Below are 18227 nucleotides of genomic sequence, written 5' to 3'. Positions count from 1 at the left end.
TTTAACAACCAGCCATTCTCTCCACTCATTGGGGAATCATGCATATTCTTTTTTTTATTTGACTGGTCAAGAAATCTTCCCATCATCAGACATTATGGTGAACTCTGTGACTGCTAACAAAAAATGGCGGGGGGGGAGAGGGGAGTGTAGGGGGAGAAAGAGAGAGATGACAAGTACCAAAATTCTCAAGATTAGTGGACAGACTTGTATGCATTTATGGATAGGCCTGGTTCTCCACATTTTCACTACAAATGAGACAGATTATTCTCAAACAAAAACAAATATGAATTTTCATGCCAAAAAAATGCAGCATTTGCTATAAAATACCCCAATGGTGCCATTTAAAAAAAAAGAGCCTTTGAGGAGTTGCAGAGAAAAATGAACAGACCAAAACTTCCTGCTGGCCTTTTTTTTTTTTTTTTTTTTAAATAAAGTGGGAGCTTAAACTCCAAAAGTTTTGCGGGCTTATACAATATTATTTGAGAGGGAAAAGCCTTTCACTGACAAGGATTATGTGAAGAGATGCATGCTAAAAATTGGTCATGAACTATTTGATGAGTTCCACAAGGACAAAATCTTACAGAAAACTCAAGACATGCCATTATCAGCAAAAGCAGTCTATGACAGAGCTATGAAAATGGCCCATCAACTCGACAAAGAACAAATGCAAAATTTGAGTGTAGCTACTTACTTTTCATTCGCTTTGGACACGACAACTGACATAGGTGACATGAATCAGTTGTGTTTTTTGGGACAATATATTTGTAGAAATGCTATGCACAAAAAAATAGATATTACCAATGGAAAAAAAAAAAATCAAACAAGGGGCGAAGACATTCTTAAAACTGTGATGAACTTTGTAAACAAGAAAAATACAATCGTGTGTCCATGTGTACGGTTGGTGCACCTAGCATGGTCGGCAAATACAGGGAATGCTTTACTCGTCAGAAGTGCTGAATCGCCCACTTTTGAACTTTGATTACATTGTGCATCAGGCGCACAATGCTGTGGAAACGAACTCGGAAATGTAATGGAACTGGTCATTTGTACTGTCAACTGGATTCTTGCCCGTGCCTTTAATCACCGTCAATTTCAGTCACTGCTTGAGGAAGCAGATTCCAAATACCCTCATCAACTTACACACAACATTCACTGATTATCTTGTGGCAAAGTTTTATCTTGTTTTGCCGCCTGCATTAATGAGATTAAGTCATTTTTGGATATGAAGGGTGTCAAACACACCAAGCTTTCAGACTGACTGGTTGGTCAAGTTTTCCAATCTTGTCGACATTATTGGTTATTTGAATGAATTGAAGCTTAAGCTACAAGGACAAGGACATACTGTTTGGATAGGAGTCAAAATTGACAGTCTTCATCAAAGATATCGAGACAGGGAGACTCGCACATTTCTAAAGATTATGAATGTTTCATGATGTGTGTCAGAGAGAGAATTCCAATAACAGCCTTGATTTGCAGCAGCTTGCCGGGTTTGTTTGAGCTCCTGATGGCATTCAAGTCTCATTTTGTTGACTTTTGCAAACAGTGCTCTGTTTAAGTTTATGATTCGGCCACATAAAGCATCCATTGAAGAACAGGATTTGACAGTCATTCCAGGCATCTCAGTCAGCGATTTGGAAGTGGAAAGAGCAAATTTCAAGGAGTCATATCTGGATGGAAAAATTCGTCAAGCTGAATTCTGATTTAGAATGCCTTGCTCCACAACATGCAGAGTTGGCAAAACTGCACAAGTGGGCTGGAATGAAGAAATTGGAGCACGATGATATCTGATTCTGCAAACTTGAAAAGGACTTCCTGTCACATACAACACCATGCAGGATATCACCTTGGCCTTACTTTCAACGTTTGACTCCCCCTATGTGTGAGAAGGCTCTCTCATCTGAATCACATCAAGGGTACTCTGCGCTCAAGATTGACAGAAGACAGGCTGAAGGCATGCATGAAGCTGAATTTGACCAGTTATGAGGTAAACTTCAAAGAAATGTGCAGAAAGATGCAGCAGAAGACCCATTTCAATAAAGTCCTTCAGTACAATGTTTAATTTATGCTATTATTAGTCATACCAATTATTAGTAATATTAAGTTGTATATTTTCAGTCACACAAATGGACATTGTTATACTGGCTCTCTGTTGACCACCTGTTCTGAATTTTGATATAGTTTGGCTCTTTAGTTTGAAAAGGTTGCCAACCCCTACAATAAGCCTACGCTTATCAGGTAGTCAAATCACTACTCAACTAATTGCTTTCCCCCTTCCATTTGCTGCCTCTGGAGCTGGCGCTGGGAGGAACCAGGGGGCAGGGGAGCGATCCAAGACCCGGCACAGGCCGGAACTGCTAAGTCCGGCTAGCGTCAGGTCACAGACCTACCCCCACTGTGGCTCTGCAGTTTAAGTGTAGTAGGAACTGCCTGTACACCCAGCTCTTACTACATTTAAACTGCAGAGATGCAGTGGGGATAGCTCCTGAACCTCACCTCCGCATATCGATTAGTCTTGTATTAGACAATTAACCGCTTAACATCCTTATTAAAGACATGGCACTTTTGAAAATCCCACTAGGCACCTACATACTTTTTAAAATCTGATCTCAAGTGCTTAACTTTTACTTGGATTTCTTCAGTCAGATTTGACAGCAAATAAAAGTTTAGAAAGTGAGCAGTTTTTGTAAGCGACACCATTTGAAGTCAGAGAAGAGAGAGAGAGAGAGAGAGAGACACACACACACGCACGTTATTTCTAGGAACAAATTCAATTACATGCTTGGTTACAATACAGCAACTACTGCTCACAGCCCCAATTTTAAACCAGTCGTCAGACATCTGAAAGACCTATAGACACAGTATCTTCTTCTAGAAGACTGAAGGAACACTTAAAAAAAAACCAACATGGCACCTCTTTTGGGCTATTCCAGTCCCACACTGATTAGAGATGTAAGTGAGTAGTCAGCTACCCAACATGCCTAAGCTCATCTGGTAGTAGAGTTGACTACTCAACTACTCGCTCCCCCGCCACCTCCATCTTGCTGCCTCTGTATCAGAGGCAGTAAGGGGGGGGGAGGGGAGATGGAGCAGGAGCTGGTGCTGGGGGGAGTTCCTCCCAGCACCATCTTCATGGTACCACCTACCCCGCCCCCTGCACTGCTGCCATTATCAGACACACATGTGGGAGGATAGGGGAGGCTGCTGCAGAAACAGGAGCTGCTGCTAGACTGGAGAACTGGACCTGGTGCAAGCCAGGACTGAGCAAGACCAATTCAGTCTTGGCTCGGCTCACGCTGGTCCGGAGACCACTGCTGCTCTGCATTTTAAATGTAGTAAGAGATACATAGCTCTTACTACATTTAAAAACACAGAGCCACAGCAGTCCCAACTCTGTCCTGACTCATGCTGGTCAGAGACCTACCCCCACTATGGCTCTGCAGTTTAAATGTAGTAGGAGCTGGCCTGCCTGCGTGCCAAACTCCCACTACATTTACACTGCAGAGCCACAGCAAGGGTAGCTCTTTGACTGGTGCGAGCTGGTACAGGGCGGCTTCCCTTATAGACGAATTGTGTAGTCAATACAAATTGTATTGTCTACACAATTAGTCAATTACCTACCTCTTAACATCCTTAACCTGATCAAATGGAGAGGTGGGCCATCACAAGCTTCAATCCTTCCGGTCTTGCAGTAATAATAATGTGCAATCGTCAGTAAGCATCTGAAATTTAGCCTGAAATTTAGTTTTGGCAACACTGTCAAGTACTGAACTTTATTCACAGTTTCTCCCTAAACTGCATTCATTTGTATACGTATTTAAAAATAACCTATTGGAACACTTGGAAAACTAACTGTTTATAGACAGAACTGCAGGCACCATCTTTAGCCAACTCACTGGAATTTGTCAGAATCCAAGGACAATCTCAGGAGTCCAATTTTGCAGTCACCATTTGCATCAATGAATCTATGCCCCAAGTTAGAGTCTGCAAGTCTTGCAAATTCGGTGTTCCTCAACACAAGACTTTAGTTCAGCCTTCAATTATGGATTTGGAAGTTACTTAACTTGCTATGGTTAATTTAAGGGAAGCTTTAGGTTCACATCTGACTTGCATTATAGAATTTCAAAATTAATTTTAAGTCAACGTTTGCCATCCTCTACTGTTTGAACATGCCAAAAAATCAAGTAAAATACCATGGAGGGGGGGGGCAAAAGAAGAAACCCAAACAAAACAAATCAAAACAAAAAAAAAAGTTAGCGAGTTTGTTTCCAAGGATACTTAATGCAGTTTTTCCTCCAAGCACTTTCATTGCTCTGAGACCTAGATATCATTTGGAACTTTATAACCATTAGGTCCTCAAGAGCACAAAACATAGAATGCTCTAGGATAGAGTCTAGTGATGTTCATAGGTAGCATACATAAGATTAAGCTTAGTGGCAGACTACATACAGTAGCACTGAGACCTAGAAGAAAGTGCTACTATCTTTATCTAATAACAAGGTTTTTAATTCAACAGCCTAGACACTGTTCTCTACGCTGTCACTCACCATGTGACCATGGACAATGGGATTTGAGGGATGATCTTTGGTGAAGTAACTTGAAAATCTATGGATGCCAGTCACTATTTCTAGTAGGGTCAACCTATTTGAAAGTGTGTTAAACTTGTCATATTATACCAGGTTTTACCATTTCATTGAGTTTTTCTCTGCCTTTTTTGGGCATGCTAGCCATTTTTGTTTAAGTACTACATTGTGTGGCAATCCTGGAATTCCTTGCTGTCAAAATGCCACCATCGCACAGAACATGATAAACATTTACTCCAATTTACTTCCAGATAGAAGTGTGATTTTAAACCAGTGCACATTTAAATTACAATTCCAGGGTCAAATTTAAGTTTCGTATCTTTAGTGTATCCATGCTACCATCCTGAGCAAACAGTAAAGCAATAACATGGCCTATAGAATGTATGAGAGGAAACATGAGAAGATTTAGTAGTGCTGGAAGTTGAAGTTGGCCATCTTTATTTATGCAGGAATAAAGCTTAATCAGAGAAAGGCACACTGAAAATGCTGTTCTGATAAGTTGGTGTATGGTTATGGTCAGTTTATTATGGATGGGATAAGGTATACATTTGTAACTGGGATCATTTCCTGGACACAGAACCTCAAGACTGCTGTGCAGCAATTGTTTCAATCAAGGTGTGTCTACTGTAAGAAAGCCTAAGGGGGGAAAAAAAAAAAAAAAAAGGCTGCAAACACTGAAAAAGAGACTCTATTGAGAAACTACTCCTGTGACCTAATCTGTATTCGAAACAACAGCATCTTCCACAGATGTGATAAAACAATCAAGAGAAGAATTCAGCTTGGAGAAACAAAAATGTACCTCAGTAACTTCCCATGACTTCTGCGTTGCCATTAGTTAAAACTGTATATCCGCACTATATAGCTCAAGTGCTAGTCAACCTTTCTGTATGTATGTGAGAGCAGAAGTCTTTTTTTTTTTTTTTTAATAAAGACATAACTCAGTATTCAATTTTGGAATTAAATAAGAATGTTAAAAATTCAGAGGATAACCAAATTACAAATGAGGTGTAAAGGATGAACTTTAAAAGAACACAATTACTGCACACCTTAGGGAGAGGAGTAGCTTTCTGCTGAACTACTTACTGCTCATGGACTGCAGCACAACTTGATTCCAGAACTTTTACTATCAGGCAAAGTCACAGGAAAGGCAAAAAGAGAGAGAGAACTCCACATCAAAACATCATCAGGTGGGCTTGTATCCACAGGAGAGTGAATACTTTACAACTCTGTCACAAATGTGGAAGATGTTGAGGACAACCTTCCAAACTCTAGAATGGAGGCTTTGCTTGAATAGAGAGGACAACCTCCATGCAAATATATTACTGTTCATTTAAGTGTAGTAGTTCCTTTAAGGCAAAATTAGCTGAATGCCTCCAACTACCCAGGATTCTAAAGGCAGAATATATTAGATGAAAGTTAACTGTTTTTTGAAGTATTCGCTTTTATTAGATACCACTGGTACACTTGGTTTGTTAGAGATCTGATGATAAAGTATTGCAAGTAATATAGTTTGCATTTAGAGTTCTTTTACTTCACAATAATGCCTTCTGGAAACAGCCAGGAGAGGGGAAAAAAATTGTTCAGACAAATAATATTGACTTCTATTTTCCTCTCCACAATATTCCAACACAGTTACTCCGAGGGCCTGTTTAGCATTACTTCATTGGGCATAGTGGGTGGTACAGTAAAACTCCGATGGTCCGGCATCTGATGGTCTGGCACCATCAGGAACCCGGAAGTGCTCCGGGCAGCCGGACCATTGGAGCTGCTCTGCCCCCAGCTTCCCCTATTCAGCCGCTGCTAAAACTGACCAGCGGCTGAATCGGGGAAGCCGGAGGCAGAGCAGCTGGGGCGCTGCCGGGTAGGTCCCCTAGCGCTGCCCCTCGGTGCTGCGGGACCAATCTGGAAGCACCCAGGTGTCCCCGATTCAGCCACTGCTGAAACTGACCCTGGAGTCAGCCACTGGTCAGTTTCAGCAGCAGCTGACTTGGGGACACCTGGGGTAGAGCAGCTGGGGTGCTGTCAGGTTGGTCCCTGCAGCGCCGCGGTGCGGCGCTGCGGGGACCAGCACAGCAGCGCCCCAGCTGCTGTCCCAGGCGTCCAGATTCAGCCGCTGGTCAGTTTTAGCAACGGCTGAATAGGGGAAGCTGGGGGCAGAGCAGTAAGCATAAACTGTACGTCTTGACTGCTTGCTTGTGCACCTTACCTTTGCTTTGTTTTAGCCAAATAATGACTGACGAAGTCAAAAGTAATTCTGCATGAAAGAGACAGAAGGTTGCCGCTTGTTGACTTTATTGCCTGGGATGATGACAATGCTATTTTCACACTCATCTCAGTAACAGTCTTCCTAATCCAAGCAGGAAGACAGGGCTGGTAATGATACCTGGAAACAGTCTGTCATACAACCTCTGAACAGGCACCAGAGCTAGGGGATGGGACATGAAAATAGGATGGTATCCAACTATAGCAGCTATGTGCGTGTGTGTGCTTTTATTTGATTCTACTTATTACAGGATAACGCCTTAATGTCAGCCATTTCACTAAAGAGCAGTGGTGCTTTTTCCAACACCAGGGTGAAAAAGGGTTGTTGCTCTCGGTTTGTTTGGAAGAATTTTCATGGGGAAAATATTTGTATTTTAGCCAACCAAGGGGTTAAAATAAGCGTTAGTAGTAGGAAGAAGTTGTGCAAATAAGTCAAGCACCAATGTCTTAAGAAGTTCATATATTTGAGCCATCAATAACATAGTTGCTACTGTTACTTGTATTACTAAAAGCACTAGCATTGTTACCTTCTGTGAACTTTTGATGCAGCAAATGTCCTAGTCTAGAATTCAGCAAAGTACTATCTGCAAAAAGGGGGGGTGGAGGAGAGGAGTTAAGCCACACAGCTATGGCAATCTTACTGTAAAGAAACACTTGCATGACTGAGTTGTATGTCAAAATGATCTCGAGCAGCATTTCTCACACAAGGGTCCAGAGGGTACTCCCAATGTCCACAAGTCATATCCAGCTCCAGAAGGTCTACGAATCATGTCCGTGATCAACTCCTCCCTCTCCTTCCCAGTGCCCCCCGCACAACATAGAACAGTTGTTCAGAAGCATGCAGGAGGTGCTGGGAAGAAGAGAAAAGACTGGGAACGGGATACACTAAAGGGAGGGGAGTGTAAAAAGGCATAGAAGAACAGGAGATGGGGTAGGGCTTTAGAGGAAGGGGTGAAATGTTCTAGTTGTTCAGATTTAATTATCAAAATAAAAAAATAGTTCCATACTCAGACATTTCTTTATCTCTAATAATAATTTGTTAATAATTTATAAATAAAATAGAAATAGAGCTTTTCATTAACAAATATAAACAAACATAAGTAGTCTTAGGGGTACACAAGATATTTTAAAATAAAAGTGGGGGTCCTCAGGTTGCTACAGCTTGAGAACTGCTGACCTAGAGAAAAAGGCATTTTTAGTCTGGTTGGTTGAATGACCAACACTACAGGTATCCTCCTGCAGGAAACAGTAGCAGCAGATCCAACTTCATCTGAGCCAATTTTCAAACTGCATTTAGACTCAAGAATTAGTATTTGCCTTCTTAAGTTCTTAGACAGCTAAACCTGTCTTAAATTATGTTCAGAAGCCAGTGTGCAAAATGCAGAAGCCAGATTTCAATTGCAATGGATCAGCTTGTGTTTACTCCTCAGAGCGCAGCTAGCTCGCCAAAAGCATCAGACAAGCTTGAGAATACTTCAAGTCTCAGAGGAAAGATAAAGCCTTTGCCAAGTTCCACTACACCCAGACACCACATTCTGTGGCCTCTCTGGTTTGATTCCAGCTTGTTTGACCCATTTCTTTGTTTTCCTTTGGTGGATTTCTTTTAGGCTTGTAATTTTTAGATTATTTTTGGAGTGGATTTTTTTGCTCTAGCACACTGAGGCAGAACGGACCTTAGCCACTAGTGCTTGGGCACAAACAAGCCTCTTTTGGGAATGTTATCAGCATAAGTGCTTCCAAATATGTAAGCACTCCATGTTAGCTTTGCACCAGTTTAGCTTTGGAACAGAGTCTTTAAATTAGGTTAAGCACAAGATGCTCAAAAGGAAGGGTCAGATGACTAAACAGGACATGTAGTCTCTTCATGACCAGATGACATTGTATTGACTACAAGCAGTTTTTCCTCCATTCCTAGGAAGAGAAAAGGTTAAATGATTTTATTTTAGGTCATAATGATATGCATGTCCAACATAGCCAAGACTAAAATTTTAGTACAGCACCATATTCTTCAATCCTGCTGATGCAACATTTGGCAGAAGCAACACTATCTTATAATGCTATGAAAAAGTTACCTGAACCACAACCCTATTGTACTTTGCAAGTTTAATCATGCTAAATATTTGATTTCTACCTACGATATAGGCTGTACACCTCTAGCTTCAGTTTTGATATTCTTTGGAATGCCTCTTTTTATTTGAAAGTTTTGGCATTGTACGCTGTTTATCCACACGGATAGCAAGGATTTCAAACCTTTTTCTGACCAAAATACAGAATGACTACAGTGTAATATTCACTGACTTCCTGCAGTATTCAGTCTAGTATCACTATCTCGCTAATGATTTTGTTTTAGAAGCTTAATTTTAGTCTCCTTTTGTGGAGAAGCCTTGACTTTGTTTCTTTCGTACTGTCCTTCCTATATATTCACACAAAATTACCATTTAATTTATCTGGTGTCCAGAGAATAGAACTATTTCCCAACAGGTGAAATGGTGTTGATATTTAGGCTTTATACCACATACAAAACTCTGCTACTTGCTGAAAACCTTCTAAAATATTTTGCCAGTAAAGCAGCAGTGCAGTTATAAGGACCTGAACTTCCAGGGAAAGAATGTTAGGAAGACAGGGAGGAAGGAAAGCTAAAAAAAAAATAGAATATGGAAGTTACACGTTTGTAAGAACTGGACAAATTGCCAATTAACAACTCTCACTTTGGCAGTTTAGGATCAGCCTGTTATACTATACTTGGGTGTAAACCACAAGTAGTATTTGATCTGTTCTGTTGCTACAGCTAAGTTTTTAGCCCTCCTTCTCAACACTCATGAAGATTTCAAGTACTGTAAACAAAAGAGGGATCAAGTGAGGCATTGCTTAACTGTCAAGGGCTGCTGTCTATAGCATTTTGTTGTGATATCCTGCTACATAAAAGTAATGAAAGCCTTGGTCATGTAAATCACATAGATTTTAAAGCCAGTTTTCTCCCAGAAAAGCCATGACTATGGACGGCCTAAACTACAGCTAGTAGCACACTTCCCAGAAGAGGCAGATAGCTCTAGCTAGTTTTGCTTCTAGCTACTATTCTAAGAATAGCAGCTTAGCTCAGGGCAGCCCAATGAGCAGCTTGGGAGAGCCTTCCAGGTACATACTCAGGGGATCTGGATGGGTTGGTACTTCGGTCGCTAGCCTGAGCCATCACGTATGGAACCCCAACCTTAACCTACTATTTTTAACATGCCAGGTCAAGCAGAGATTGCACAGCTTCTAGCTGTAGTGCAGGGGTTGAGGAACCTCAGGCCCCAAGCCACCCCATCCCCAACATTGGGAAGCCCAGGATAGCACACCGGCTTCCAGCCCTCTGCCTCCTTTCAGGTCTGGAGCACACAAAATCCACTAGCCTGGGCCCTCTTAGGTGTTGGTGTGGGTTGGGCAATGTTGGGGAGAGTCTTTTTCCTTCTCAGCCAGAGCCATGTCAGTGGCTTCTCACTTTTGCTTCTCACTGGTGTGTGGCCCCCGAGCCAAAAAAGGTACCCCACCTCTGCTGTAGTGTCACCATTTTAAAGCAGCTGAAAGTCAAACAACCAGAAAACCTAGTAAAAAAATACAGAGCTAATAGCTGACATCTTTTTAAAAATGTCTATTTCTCTCTATCATGACTCCCGGGTGTTAAGATAGAAACAAATAGGCATTTTTAAAAAGATGAGGCAGGTTTAGAGGAAGAGCTAATAGCTATCTCAGTGGCAGTGAGAGTATATAAGGAGGACCTTTAATAGAGTGCAAAAGACAAATCCAAGTTGACACTATAGTTCACGAGTTCTTGTAGGGAGGGGTTCATAAAGAGACTAAGTCAGATCCTCCATCAAGACCGTGTGCAGCTGCAGTTCTCATGTAGATATGGCCCTGCAGGCAAGATGGAGATCTGGGTCTCAATCTGGTAGATATGCTCAGAGGCTAACTACTCACAAAACAGGTGGGAGGAGAGGATGGAAGGGCACAAAGGTCATTAGGCTAAAGAGAATGAGCCCAGGGATGTAAGTGATTAGCTGACTACCCGATAAGCATTTGCTTATCGGGACATCGAGTAGGAACTTGACTAATCATTTCCCCCGGCCCTTACTGCCTCTATCAGAGAGAGGCAGCAAGGGGCAGGGGAGCGGGAGGGGAAAAAAAAAAAAAACAGTGAGAGCAGGGATTGAAACAGTCCCACTTGCATCGATCCCACTGCTGCTTCTCCGCCTTTGGAATATACAAGAGCCACGGGCAGCTCCTGTACATTTCAAAGTGAGAGGCGCAGTGGGATAGCAAGCACCCTCTCTTCTCGAATAATCAAGTAGTTGATGGAAATTCCATCCACTACTCAATTAGCTGATTAATCAAAATTTAAAATCCCTAGAATGCACAAGGTTCTTCTAGTTTGATACAAATATAACAGAGTAAAAAAACTACTTTCACCATGACCCTCCTAAATGTATTTTATGAACAATATACAGTTAAGCTAGAACAGAGACCATGTATCCAGTAAAAGGCAGAAATTACAAGGTTAGAGATTAGGAGTTCCCCTTGCACATTGTACCAAGCTTCTGAAATTTTAGCTTTTTAAAAGTTCACAACTATGCATGCATTTTGATATAAACTAACTACTGATACCCCTTCTGGAATATGTTCAAGAAATTAAAGTGTTACCAATATAGTAAGCAAGACCATCAAGCCTCAGTCCCCATTCCTTTTTCCCCTCCCCAAATTTTAGTTAGGAGAAAAGGGTAGTGTTTGAAAGTATGAATTTTAAAGTTCAATAGCTCAATTGAGACTGACTTTAGTTCTGGGCGATTTAGAGACCATCTAACTTGCCTGAATTATGATCTTCATCTCTGTGATGTTTCCAAAACCAGTAAGTGACATTTTTAAGAGAACAGCTAGAAGTTAAACATTTTACATGCAACAATAAAAGCATACAAGAAAAGAGAAGGTTAAGTCATCCATCTGGTAAGGCTAAGGGGAACTACAAAGATGGAGCAGGAGTGGAATAACTAGGCTTCCAAGCACACAATTCTTTGATAGCAATTTAAGAGTTTTCATATATGAAATATTTAAGCAAGCTGCAAGGCAAATTTACGGATAGTCCATGTAATTCAGTCCAATTGCTACTTCCCAATGGGGGAGGGGAAGAAATATTTAAATTTTGTAGTTAGGCTAAATGCCATCTAAATTGCTCCTGGAGAAGAGATTCTCTCCTCCTTATACACTCTCAGTACCACTGAGATAGGTTTAGAGCAAGAGTTTCAGGTTTCTGTGGAGTGATAGCAATCAGCACTTAAAAATTATCTAAAAGTATAGCTATTTAATGGGTTGGATTGGGTTTGGTTTCTTTTAAGTGCCACTAAGTTACGTGTGTTGCAAAACAATGAAGAACATTGTGAGTGCCCTTCTTAAGAGTGCCAGGGCTGCAGCTAAAAATGTAAAAAACAGTGTATTAGATCATGGACTTTGGAGACCCTATTACATTACCAAACAGGACTCCATTTTTTTCATCATGAAAACGTAATGGAGAGTGATTCTGCAGAAGATTGCAGCACCATTCATTCCTTACTCAGGTACAGCCCTCAGCAACACCAGGTCATATTCTTAACATATCCTCAACACTACCCATCTTCACTTTAGTCTTTTGGCAATTGTGTCCCCTACTTGTACAAGATGGGAGTACACTGATCAGTCTGTTCAGCAAATCAGTTGAAGTATGAGAACCATAACTGTTGCTTTGTAAGCCAATGTTGTCCCAGCTCATAAGAACTTTGGCTCTCAAGCTCCTTTTTGCTCTCACTGAATGGCTGAACATTTCCTCCACAGTATGCTTGATACACCCTGCCAGAAAAGTTTGATTTCCTATTTTTTCCCTGCTGAGAACTAGTAGAAACTGGCATTGATTTAGGTTGGGAAGAATCAGATGCCAGTTTACCAGTAGTTTAAGTAAACATATGTTTACAATTACCTCGTTCATCATGACCTACTTGTGTGGAGTTGCCTTTTTGGACCTAGTTCATGTTTACTGACTCTGGTCTCCGAACAAAGCTGAAACATTAAAATTTACTTTAACAGAGAGCCATTGTATAGGCACCCTGCTTGACAGGTAGGGCCATATGATTCTGAGATAAATTGATACACAACGCTAAGACAAACATGGTTTAAGGTTTCTCTGGAAAAGCTGAACAGTGAGTAGAGCTATGGTGCCTTCTGGCCCATAGTTAACCTTAGTGTGACCCGTACTGCTGACCCTGTTTTTCATTAGTTGTCACTAGTATTCTGTTGAAGCCTGGGTCCACTAGTCCCTCCCGCAAGGCTGTGGAGGGGCCTTTAGAAGTGGACGGGTTTCCGTCCGCCTATCACACATAATTCAAATAGTGCTTGGTAAGCAAGAATGCACAATATGAATGACCCTCAGGCACCTCCACAAGATGATGCAGCTGATCTGCCTGCTCAGACATGTCTATTCAACTATTGGGGACATCTCATCCTACACTTTAAGCTACGTAAAAAGATGCCTCCTGCCATGAGGGTAGGGGACTGGCCTCAATGACCTCTCAAGGTACCCTCCAGTTCTAGTGTTCTATGATTCTATGCTTGCAAATACTGCAAAAATAAGATCCAATGTCATACCTGCCCATTGGACATTTCATAGTGTCAGACAGCTCAAGTTTCAAAAAAATAGTTTCTCTGCTTTTCCTAGCTTGGGTATGGATGGGAGAGAAATCTTTAAACAGAGGGATAGAATGACAGTGCCAAGAAATTAATACAGCAACACTATCACTACCCATTAAGTTATACAACATTGCTAACTGATCTTTAAATGTTTGTTCAGTCTACTTTCAAAGTTATTTTAAAGTAAAGGAATTAGAGTTTTTACTATATTCAGTGATAACTTTACCTAAACAAGTCAAATGATTTAAGTACAACCCAGAGTCCTACAAGTGCAAGCTAGTACTACCCCCTAAAGCCCTCTGGTGTTTTATTCCTTTATATGACTGGCAAGGAGGCTTTTGCTGTGCAACTCTCCATTCACAGTGAGGCACTACCACCTCAATATACACATACGGAGACACCACAAATAATCTAAGGGGAAAACCTAAGTGAAGTTGGTTGTGGCTCCCAGCCTAGAGCTGCTCTGCAGTACACCAGCTGCTAACAGTCTCCAATGGGACATCTGCTAGCTGGGGACTGTCAGATTAACATCCTCCCCCTTCCCACCAGTGTTGCAAGGGCTGTTGGAAGATGGCACATGGCCTAGCTATACTGTCTTCATGCCAGCTGGCAACATCCCATCTTGGAAGGAACCCACAGCAATGGAGATCCAGCTACTTTCAGCCCTTACATGCCAGTGGACTGCAATTCAGGATCCAGCCCACAGTTTGTAGGGTAACTTGTAGTGATTCTTGTTAGATTCAGAGTCATGGAATATAAACAAGACAGCGAGTTGCAAATGTTCACTTTATGACTACAGTTGTTCTTTTCCATGGGTAGACATGAAATGCAGATATCCATTTTACATCTAAGCAATGCTTTCAAAGTGGTGTTTATTATTTCTTTTGAAAGCAAGTTACACCTGGGTTAGAGATTGGAAGCCAACACACACCACAGTAGGGAAGAGGATACTTTGACTGACAAAAACCAAGGAAACTCACTAGAATATCCAGCCAGAGCAAACAAGATCTACTTTAAGAACAAAGAGTGCAAATGAACTACAATATTAGCAGGTGGGAAGGGGGGGGGGGAGAGGAAGAAACAATAATTTCAGGCATGTGGAGGGGTCCCTTCATTATCATTCATAACAGATGTTACCAAACATCACTTTTTAGTCTGTGTTTGCTCGGTGTTGTGCAGCTTATTTAAAAAGGAGATTGATATCAAGACTGACTTGGCTCAAAGATTAAGTTTATTCATTAGACTACAACGGTACATCTTGAGACAAAACACAAGGGAAAGAGAAGAATATGCTTCTTGAATAGCCACATTGCTTCCATTCAGACCTTGCTAGGGAAAATATGTGTATGTTCTGAGCATTCTGCATGTCCCTTCACTCCTCGTCTACCTATCTAAATGAACTGAAGCAGCCATCAAGGTTGTCATTTACAGCATTTCATTTCAGGCATAATTCCTTCTTCCACTCAGGTTGTCTAATCGCCACACATTTTTTTTAAACTGTCCTCATAACTCACTCCTTTTTATCCTGGGATTAGCCTTGTTGCCCTCCTCTGTTTCTCTGAATGCTGTAAGTACAACTAGCCCATGGATTTAAGAATGAGTTAAACTGAAATCTTACAACTGTTTATTGATCACACCACCTACAAAAGCTTGGTTCAGAAGATCACACCTCCCAGATGCAATACAATTTCATTTGACTATTAAGTTAAATTTTAGAAATCTAACATCCCACCCCCTTCATAATGCCCATTGTTATTTCTCACTTTATAGGAGTAAGATCATGAACAAGCACAGTACTGCTTTGTGAACCTTGATCGGTATTGCTTTGACATACCAGAAACATATGTTCCCAGTTCAACAAATCAAAACATTTTACACAGAACACCACTGCAGATACAGTGGTGCTCTCAAGTGCTGAATCAGCACTCTCCATACTACTCTAAAATTAAATGTTATGTGGATTTTAAGGAAGGGGGGAGAGTAGGGTGGGCCTGGCAGTTTAAGAGATTTTGCACTAGTGCATCTTTGGGGTTTGGACTAGATGATTTCCTGAGGTCTCTTCCAACCCTAATCTTCAATGATTCTATGGTCTGCCAAACCAATTAATTGCAGACTTTCTTTTATAAGATAATAAAGTTTAGGTCCCAGTTTTTGCAACAAGGCAAACAAGGTATAGAAGGGGAGCCCATGTGGAACAGTTTTTTCCTGCTCTACCTCCAATCATGAGTTGAAGGTGGGGGAGGGCAAGAAAGTAAAAACCTCTCCCTCCCAAGCCTTATTTCACACGTTCTGGGTTACAAAAAACTACCCAATATTATCCAAAAGCCACCAAAATACTGTCCCACAAAAATGTTCAAAGACTCCCCTTATTCCCAAATCTGTTTTTGAGGATTGCTGGGGAAGGGGGGGGGGGGTGAAGAGGGAAGAAGTAAGAGAGGGCAGGCAGCAGCATCCGGAGTGGCACTTCTGTGATCTGTCCTTTGCCTCAAATTATTCTCCTTGCCAAAAGAGAAAAATGGGGGTAGCATTTCAGACCTAAACTTTTAATACCTCTAGGAAAAGCAACACAAAAGAAACAGTTTAGCTTTCCTGAGGCCCTGTAAAAGCTGTTTCAATTCCCGATAAATACAAGTACAGGCCAGTAAGTACAGCACGCCTAAGAACCGGTGGAAGTGGGAAATGGATCTTATTCTGTGGACTTAAGATCCCCTCTGATCGTTGCAGTCCAGCCCCCTCCTCCTTTCTTCGGGCTTGAAAGGATCTCAGATCTGACAACGAAATGGTTCAAATATGCACACAGGCTCAGTGACTCCCCCAAGGGGCTAATAAAGGTCCAAGGGAGGAGAGACAAGAGAGCACGGCAAACTACTAACAACGGATTCGCCGCACTCAACTCGCCTGAAGTCTTGTCAGTGGAGGCGGCGGGGGGGGGGGGAGGTGGCTCCAGCTTTCCACTCCGCTTTAATGAGGAAGTTTTGAAAGTGACCAACTAAATCCGAAGTCAGGGAAAGAGAATTGCGTACTCCTCTCCCCCGCCCCCCTCCCAACCTCGGCTACTAAGGAACCCTCAGCGCACAAGCTCCCAACCAGCTTATAGGCGATATGTACATTCACGCGCGCAGTCCCCTTGTAATTTAGCCTCATTGCCTCAGGCGTCCTCCCTCACCCTAGCCTGTTCTGCGAGCGCCTAAGCCAGCGCATTCTGCATTCGCAGTCCTGGACCTTTCCCAGCAGTTCCCTGCTCTTGCAGCCTCCTCCCGCCAGATCCCGCTGCTTTGCCCCTTGCAAGGGACGCCTGCAGGACGGGGCATGCCCACTTCACAGCGCACCCTTCCCCTGCCCTGCCGAGTCTCTTACCTGCTGCTGCCCGGCGCCTCTTTCGCCCTCGTGGCCTCCCTCTGGCTGCTCCGGACACCACCAGTGCCCCCTCCCCCTCTCGAGTGCTTCGCTGTGCGCGTCTGGCTCCTTCGCCCTCCCTCTCGCACGCTCCGATCAAGTTTTGTGGCTGCTGTTCCGGTGGGGTCGGGAGTGCAGCAGGCAGCGCGGGATGCTAGCTACGGGGGGGGGGGGGTCTTCCCAGCGGGGAGGAGGAAAGTTAAACTCCCATTGCACACGCCAAAATATATACGGCAGCCCCTCCGTGCGGGAGGGGAGCTACAAAGAAAACTTCTGCCCTTGCTGAACCGCCGCTGCGGACCCGGCTCCCTCCTCCGAGCTGCTGGTATTAACCCGGGGCTACGTGCCCCCGCCGCCCAGATCTTGCTCCGTACTCAGCTGACTCTCCAGCTTAGGATGCATCATCTCCACCGCCCCCCTCCCCCTTTAATAGGCTTTAAACCCACCTCCCACCCCGGCGCCGCCTCCACGCAGCCGCAGCCAGAGCCATCCCCGCCCCAGCCCAGCGGCAGCCTCCCCGCCCAGCCGGCAGCCAGCCGAGAAAGGGCAGCGGCGCTGCTCCAGTGCGCTCCGCTGGAGTAGCGCTTGCAGCCCGCTGCTGTAGGGGGCTGTTCTGCGGCCGCCGCCGCCTTCCTCCCGCCCCGCGCCAACCCTTCGAGCCCGGCTGCGGGCGGGCGGACGGAGCGAAGCCACTGGCCTGCGCCCAGCCGCGCCCTGGGTGCTACGGCACCGACACGTGTCCGCACACGCTGCACCCTCGCTAACGCCGGCCGCAGCGGGCCACGCGCCTCACCCAGGCTCGCGGGCATGCCAGCAGCACACCGGGCGCGCCGACTCACGCGCCCCCACCCCAGCCCCTCAACACGCAAATTCTGCTCACTTGCTTCTTGCAGACCCACCCCGGCAGTTACAGCCACTTTGCACACGCGTGTACTGGGCTCGCCCATGTTCCTGTGCACACAAGGTGTCTTCGACTTATTTGGGCGTCTCTCGTCGTCCTCCCCCCTTGTATACTCACGATTCACAAGCGTGCTGTCCCCCAAATACGCCTGAACGTTGTGACAACAGAAAATAGTCACCCTGACTGGGATAAGGCCTGTCCCAAGCTGTTTCACACTTAGTCCGGATACAGTGAATGCAACAGGATAGCAAGATCTGTGCTCTGCCAGAAGCTGTGTCACTAGTCATGGAAAAGGAGGTTGAAGTGCTGCTGTGCAAATAAAGAAGCCAAGAAATGCACCACTAGCAACAGGAGTGGCTGCACCAATCAATCCAGGCCAGCTTCTTAGCATCTGTGCAGAA

The 18227-nt window shown here is 43.6% G+C and overlaps 1 protein-coding gene across 2 annotated transcripts in view; it reads right to left on the bottom strand.

The window, feature by feature from the left end:
• Nucleotides 1-17355, bottom strand: part of GRB10 (growth factor receptor bound protein 10) — a 202891-nt gene extending 185536 nt beyond the window's left edge. Inside the window, exon 1 of one of the 2 annotated variants that reach the window (XM_006136362.3) lies at nucleotides 16887-17355. The gene's annotated coding sequence lies outside the window, so the exon portion shown is untranslated. The remainder of the gene's footprint in view (nucleotides 1-16886) is intronic. The other variant, XM_075921668.2, reaches the window with a different exon arrangement.
• Nucleotides 17356-18227: the final 872 nt, after the last annotated feature.

This window comes from Pelodiscus sinensis, chromosome 2 (genome assembly GCF_052426305.1).
Source record: "Pelodiscus sinensis isolate ZL-2025 chromosome 2, ASM5242630v1, whole genome shotgun sequence".
In the NCBI taxonomy this organism is placed as follows: Eukaryota; Metazoa; Chordata; order Testudines; family Trionychidae; genus Pelodiscus; species Pelodiscus sinensis.
The sequence above is the reverse complement of the archived record's forward strand: the minus strand, read 5'-3'. Positions and strand labels throughout refer to the sequence as shown.